At 46.0% G+C, this 6,390-nt stretch overlaps 1 long non-coding RNA gene across 3 annotated transcripts in view; it reads left to right on the forward strand.

Annotated features, from left to right (window-relative positions):
• The window catches only part of LOC109382817 (uncharacterized), a 10,584-nt gene extending 4,761 nt beyond the window's left edge, over nt 1-5,823 (forward strand). For 2 of the 3 annotated variants that reach the window (XR_002123991.1, XR_002123990.1), the window contains exons 2-3: nt 1,853-2,076; nt 5,537-5,823. This is a non-coding gene — a long non-coding RNA (uncharacterized LOC109382817). Of the gene's footprint in view, nt 1-1,420; nt 1,496-1,852; nt 2,077-5,536 lie in introns of all 3 variants that reach the window. The other variant, XR_002123989.1, reaches the window with a different exon arrangement.
• Nucleotides 5,824-6,390: the final 567 nt, after the last annotated feature.

Below are 6,390 nucleotides of genomic sequence, written 5' to 3' on the forward strand. Positions count from 1 at the left end.
AGAGGGCAGTGTCACTGGCCCTCATATGTGGGATCCGAACCGGGGCCCTCTGGCATCCCAAGCCAGTTCTTAACCATTGCGCCACTTGGCCTGCCCTTCTATGTCTTTTCTTAAGTCATTCCATTAACAAGGAATGCCTCAAGCATTTCTCCACTTAGCCATACTCATAAACACAACAGTTGTCACTTACTGTGCATTGACTATGTGTTGAAGAAGGAGAGAGTGTGGACAGGGTACACCAGTTCTTAAATGTTTTGGCCTGGAAGTGACACACATCACTGCCACTCATATTACATTGGTTAGAACCAGTCCATGGCCCTCCTGAAGGCAAAGCAACTGGGAAGCAGAGTTCTCCCATGTAACCAGGATGCAGAACAGAACCAGACAAGACTGGTGAGGTAGAAGGCTCTGTCAAGAGGCCAAAGCCAAATATCTGCTCTATGAACTGGAACACATGGTAAATAAACTGCAGAGAAGAAAACAGGAACACTGAAATACCGAGAACCAAGAGTAGCTCTCCTATAAGCAAAACAGGGCATGCCAACAGGTGAGCAGGCCTCAATGACTAGCACAGGTGACCAGTGGTCCACAGTTAATACCCCGCTTCAGGACAGGTGACACAGATTCTCATATAGGGGGTCAGGTTAATACTGGGGCACTGCCTCTTTGGGTCATCTCACAGTGAATATGATTTTTATATTCCTCAGCTTCTTCATGAAAGGTGATCTACAAAATCATGTAAGATAAAAACATTGTGACAGCAACTCAGGTAGACACCAAGCCTGAGTCCTGGTACGGGTATACCTCTCCCTCGCTGATGCACGTGTACACACGCGCACACACACACACACACACACACACACACACACACACACACACACACACCACAGCCGAAGCCAGGATTTATATATTCTGTCTATAGTTTTGGCCTGGAGAACTCAAAGAAAGGACTCATTACAAGAACCTCACCTTTTGTGAAGTTAAATGCTCAGTCCATCAGGCTCTGTAATTGAATAACTAAGCTCCCTGATGTGGGTTTGCTGGAAGAAGTCTGCATCTAGCTTGAGAATTGAGTTAGGATTATACCTATATGTTGATCAGGTGGTATTGGGGGGGGGGTGAGGATTGCTAGTATCCATATTCATAACAGGCATTCAGTAATATTTGCCGACAATGCTGTTAGTGGTAGCAACCTTGCACACAATATCTCTGACCTTGAATTTGACTCCAAGGTAATCCAATAGCCCACTAGTGTCACCAGGCAGCCTGAATATGGGTCTGGCCAGCCCTGAAGAAGCCTCCATGTGCCAGTTCTTAGGACTACACAGATAAACTAATTTGAAATCTTGCTTCAATATTTGAAAGCTGAATATTTTCAAAATAACTAGCTAAGTTATTTTAAACTACTCTATGTGTATAGGTACAACATGTTATCCCCACCGAATGGACAACAATAATTTGGCAATTTCTAGCCTGAGCCCAGGAATTCGTTTCGGTAAGTGTAGATCCTAGTATTGATCGAGCCAATGATCACAAAATGGTGGCATCGAGTGGTCACTGTTACAGTGACTGGACATATCTCTGGGGTTTCCAAGAGCAAAATTAAACTAATGCTTTTAGCGGGCGAGAAGTCAATGATCTTGCCGTTTACTGTAATTACTGCCCTAGCATGGACCTGAGCAGGCCTCATTCTTTTGATCTCTGAAGACCCTTGTTTCAGCCCTCACAACTGAATTCAATTCGATTCCATTTTTACTGGAGTACTTCTGTTACGTATGGTATTCATATCTGCAGCTAGAAAAAGAATGATGATGATAATAAGAAATGTCATCTTATCATATTCACTTTACAGATGAGGAAACTGAAATTTAAAGAGGTGACCTCAGCTGCGGCCAAGGAACGAGTGGCAGAGTGGGAAGTAGAGAAGGGCTGCACTGGCTCAGAGTCCAGCTTAAGCCGCCACTGCACCACATTCCTATCCTCGGAGGACTCACAGTCCCATCTCTGGGATCTACAGGATGCACCACTGCAGCACCTTTGTGCACCCCAAGACATCAACATCACCCCAAAAGCTAGGTCTGTCCCGTTGTCCTATTCCCACCTGGCCTTGCCTCCTCTTCTCTGCCGTATATTCCAGTCCTCTTTGAGAGCAGGAGAGCTGGCCCCAACCCCCATCTGAGCCATCTTGCCTGATTCTAGCCAGCTTCCTGCCAAGAGCTCAGACTGCTGCTCCCAGCCCTCACCCCCAACTCAGGTCCTTCTGCCTGGCTTTGCGGTAACAAGGAGCAGCACAGAGTGCTTACGCGTAGCCTCCCTTCTCTGAGACTCAGCTTCCTAATCTAAGAAATGGAGGTAATATTAACTCCCCTGAAGGCTGAATGAAATAATCTATGTACAGAGCTCAGCAAAGGGCTTGTCTCTTGGGGGCTCCCCTATGCCTGAGCCTCTTAAGATCATGCTTGGCCAAGAAGATCAGACCACCCTCCCTGCATAGCATTAAGGGAGCTTCGCTGGGATTTGTACACTCCTTGGATGCTGTGCTCTGCCAGGTCGGGGGCCTCCTTCTGAAACCAAGCCAGTTTCCCTCGCCCACATTGTATCGGCCAAGGGGGCAGGGCTCGCCTGTCCCCCCTGACAGCTTTGGCTGAGGTCCCAGCATGACTGCTCCTGCTGCCACACTTCAGAGCAGCACCGTTCAACAGAATTTTCTGGGGGTGAGGGAACTGTTCTACATCTGTGCTGTCCAAATGGAAACCAGCAGCCATAAGTGGCTATTGAGAACTTGAAATGTGGTTAGTGTGACTAAGGAACAGAAATTCTAACTATTTCTAATGCATTTTAATTTAAATTTAATTTTAATTAGCCCCACCACATGTGGCTGGGGATAGTGACTATCATAGTAGACAGTACAGGTGTAATGCACGTGCCCCCAGGTATATTCCCTGTCTCTCTGCTTCTCTCCATGGGGGGTTGCTTAGCCACTCACAGTGAGGCTAAGCCCCACAGGTAACTCCCCACACACCCATTGGCTTCTATAGATGAGCCTAGAGTACTCATCTCCGCCTTGAGAAATCCACCTCCCAGTAACAACCCTTTTAGGGGTCACTGGAAGGTAAGAAGGAAACGGACAAGCAATCCAGTGGTGGGACTGCAGCAGCCAGAGCTGAGAAGGGTGTATATAATTATATATCCCAGAGCTGGAGAAGATTAGAAGTGCTACAGAAGTGAACGTCAGGCAACATGATATTCTACAGGTGTGAAAGTAGCATTGCTATAGGGTTGGCCAGCACTCTCTAAATCAAAAATATCTGCTGCTGAAAAAACGACGACAGTGGAGTGAATCATCAACTAGAGTAAAATGGGATAGGAGAGACCATACAGGGCATCCAGGCAGCAGACCACCCCTACCAACCTGACTGCCTGTGCACTGCTTCTAAGGCTGTATCCTTTATCAAAGGCATATCTGGTTCAAATTGAAAATGGACAATGAAAAAAGCAGCATAGAGTTTACAGCTGAGGGCACTGAAGCTTAGACATGATGAGTTATTTACTCAAGTTCATTCAGCTTATAGGACTTGTACCCAAGCTATGACACCCAAGCAGAGGGGCTCCAAGCGTCATCCTCAGTGACCCAGCATTCACAAGAGGAGTGAGCTTACACATAGCCAACAAGGTCATTTTAATGATCTAGGCATCTAGTAAGACTGGAAATGAACACAAAACCAAAACAATCTTAGTACCTGATGGAGGTATAGGACCCAAGGGCAGAAGTGAGGGATTCAGGAATGGGGATCTGATTTAAGAATCAAGATGGTGACCTGGGGTTGTGATGTGTTGGACTAGAAATTGCAAGGGGAGAACTAAATGAAAATATGTTGAGAAAATTGTTGCAAACTGAACAAAATCTCAAGAGACTACAGCATAAAGAGAAAGCAGCAACAGCCAAAGTATTGCCAGAGAGGAGACAGTGGCAAAAAACTGACATTAATTGTCCAGCATGACACTGGGCCAGGTAGCTGTATGCATCATTATTTCACCTCATTATCCACACCACAAACCTGTTGGAGAAGTGACATGAAAGCCAATGTTTGTCATTGGCTTCCAAATGTCTATTCTCAATCTAGCAACATCCCACACCTTTGCCTTGGGGATACCCTCTTCCCACCCTCCCTCTAAAGTATCCAGGGAAGTCCCACTCCCAGTGCCACTCCCAGTGCAGGGGTGGGTCATGTGATCTAGCCTAAGTTAATCAACACCGCCCATTCCTCTAGCTATCATGATTAATTCAGAGAGAGGTGCAAGACCCAATCAGCTTCAGTGAGACCCAGTGAGATTTTTGTTGGAAATGCTGGGACAGAGGTTTCCACAGGGATTGAAGCCTTAGGAGTGGAAGGGATGAATCCCCTACAGCCATCTTGCTACCACTTGAATCTGAGAATGCAGTCAGCACTGAAGAGTCAAAAGGGAGAGAGAAATTGGGTCCTAGGACGGACTTTGAATCATGAGTCCAAATATGCCTAAAATGGGAGCCCACAGCCTTTCCACTTATGTGAGCCAGGAAATTCCATTTAGAGTGAGTTTTCCAGCATTTCCAGAAGGACTTCTACCTGATACAGAAATGGCCCCCATTTTCTAGCTAAGGTAAACAAGGCTCCAAGTGATTAGCTAATTTTCCCAAGCTTACATATTTATTAAGTAGCCAAGCCAAAATTTGAAGTCACCTCTTCACTTCACCCTGCTCAAAGGAGCTGCTCGGGGGGAGACAACTAGGTTTTTAACTGACTGCAATGTTACAAATGTGAAAAAATAAAGAGACAACAGAAAGACAGGGGTGAATAAAGGACAAAGAGTGAGGACACTGGGGCCGGCCGAGTGGCACGATGGTTAAGAACTGGCTTGGGACGCCAGAGGGCCCCGGTTCGGATCCCACATATGACGGCCAGTGACACTGCCCTCCACAGCTAAGATACTGAACAACAGCTCAACCTGAAGCTGAGCTGCTGAGAGTCGCCGGCGTCGGGGGTTGCCATGGGCTACCATATGTAGCCAGCAGCCAGCGTGAGCGGCCAGCAGCCGGAGCGGCCGTCCAGAAGCTGGTGACTGATCTGCCTCACCTGGAAAGAGCGCAATGATGGTGCCAACTTGGGCCAGTGAAGCAACATCCTCCACAACTAGACTGAAGAACAAAACGACAGCAACTTGTCTATTATCCTTCCCCCAATTCCCCAGCGCTGTTCCCATCCCCCAATTCCCCAATAAAAATCTTTTTTTTAAAAAAAAAAAAGAGAGGACGCTGTAAATGAGGTACAAGGTTCAATGAGTTCTGAAGATTCTGAAAATCTGAGATGTTCCTGATTATCCCATCTCCCCGGTGGCTCAGGAAGGTAGGAGAGCATGGACGACTCTGATTACCTGGTTGACTATTTTAAACTCCAGCTATTCACAGGGCACTAATTAGAAATCATTTCAAGCATAACACCTGTTCATTGATACTGATATTGACTATCCATAAGAATCATTTGCATTTCATTTCTAGGAACAACTATTGTACTAGTGCCAGGAAACCATGGAAAGCAAACCCAGACTCATGAAGACCCTCAGTTTCAGATGGCACACCTCTGTGAATTACTCTACTTATTCAACCTTTTCCCACCAGACCAATCCAAAGTGAGTTCACGTTCCTTGGGAGTTGATACTACCTCATCCATCACAGCCTTAAATAGGGATTATTCAACTTCTGAAGTTTCATGGTTTTCAAATTCATGTCGATTTTATGTCCTTCTCCATGATGTATCTATTTGTTGGTATATAAAAAAATGTTTTAGGAGCTTGTCAATTAAAGTACTTAACTTTTTTCCAACAGTTAACTTGTGAACTGTATTCTCTGGTTTGATGGGCCACATGCATCTTGCAATTTCTCACACAATTACCTCACCACCCAACACCCCAGGCCCTTACAGATCACAGAAGCTGGTTAATGATGCCACAAGATGATGGATTACTGCTTGCTGCTCACCAGGCATCTGTTCCATGTGCTTTACATGCATTAACTCATTTAGTTATCACAACCACCTGTGAATTAGGTACTATTCCCATTTTACCCTTGAGAAAACCAAACCACGAGAGGTTGAGTGACTTGCCCAAGTCCACCGAAACTGTGCAGAGTAGACTTAAGATTTGAACGCAATGTCTCGCGCTTAACCACTGGGCTGTACTGCCTCCCTAGTTCATCAGTTCTTGACGTAGAACCTACCTGTCATTGGTGGACTATAACCAAGAGCGTGTTAGACAGAGGCAGGAATGGGAAGAAGCACCGCCTCTGGCAGCCACTCAGCATCATCTGTCAAAATCCTAAACGCTCGCCTCCTGTAACCTGGCAATCCTATTTTT

This window comes from Hipposideros armiger, unplaced genomic scaffold, assembly GCF_001890085.2.
Source record: "Hipposideros armiger isolate ML-2016 unplaced genomic scaffold, ASM189008v1 scaffold_71, whole genome shotgun sequence".
Taxonomy (NCBI): Eukaryota; Metazoa; Chordata; class Mammalia; order Chiroptera; family Hipposideridae; genus Hipposideros; species Hipposideros armiger.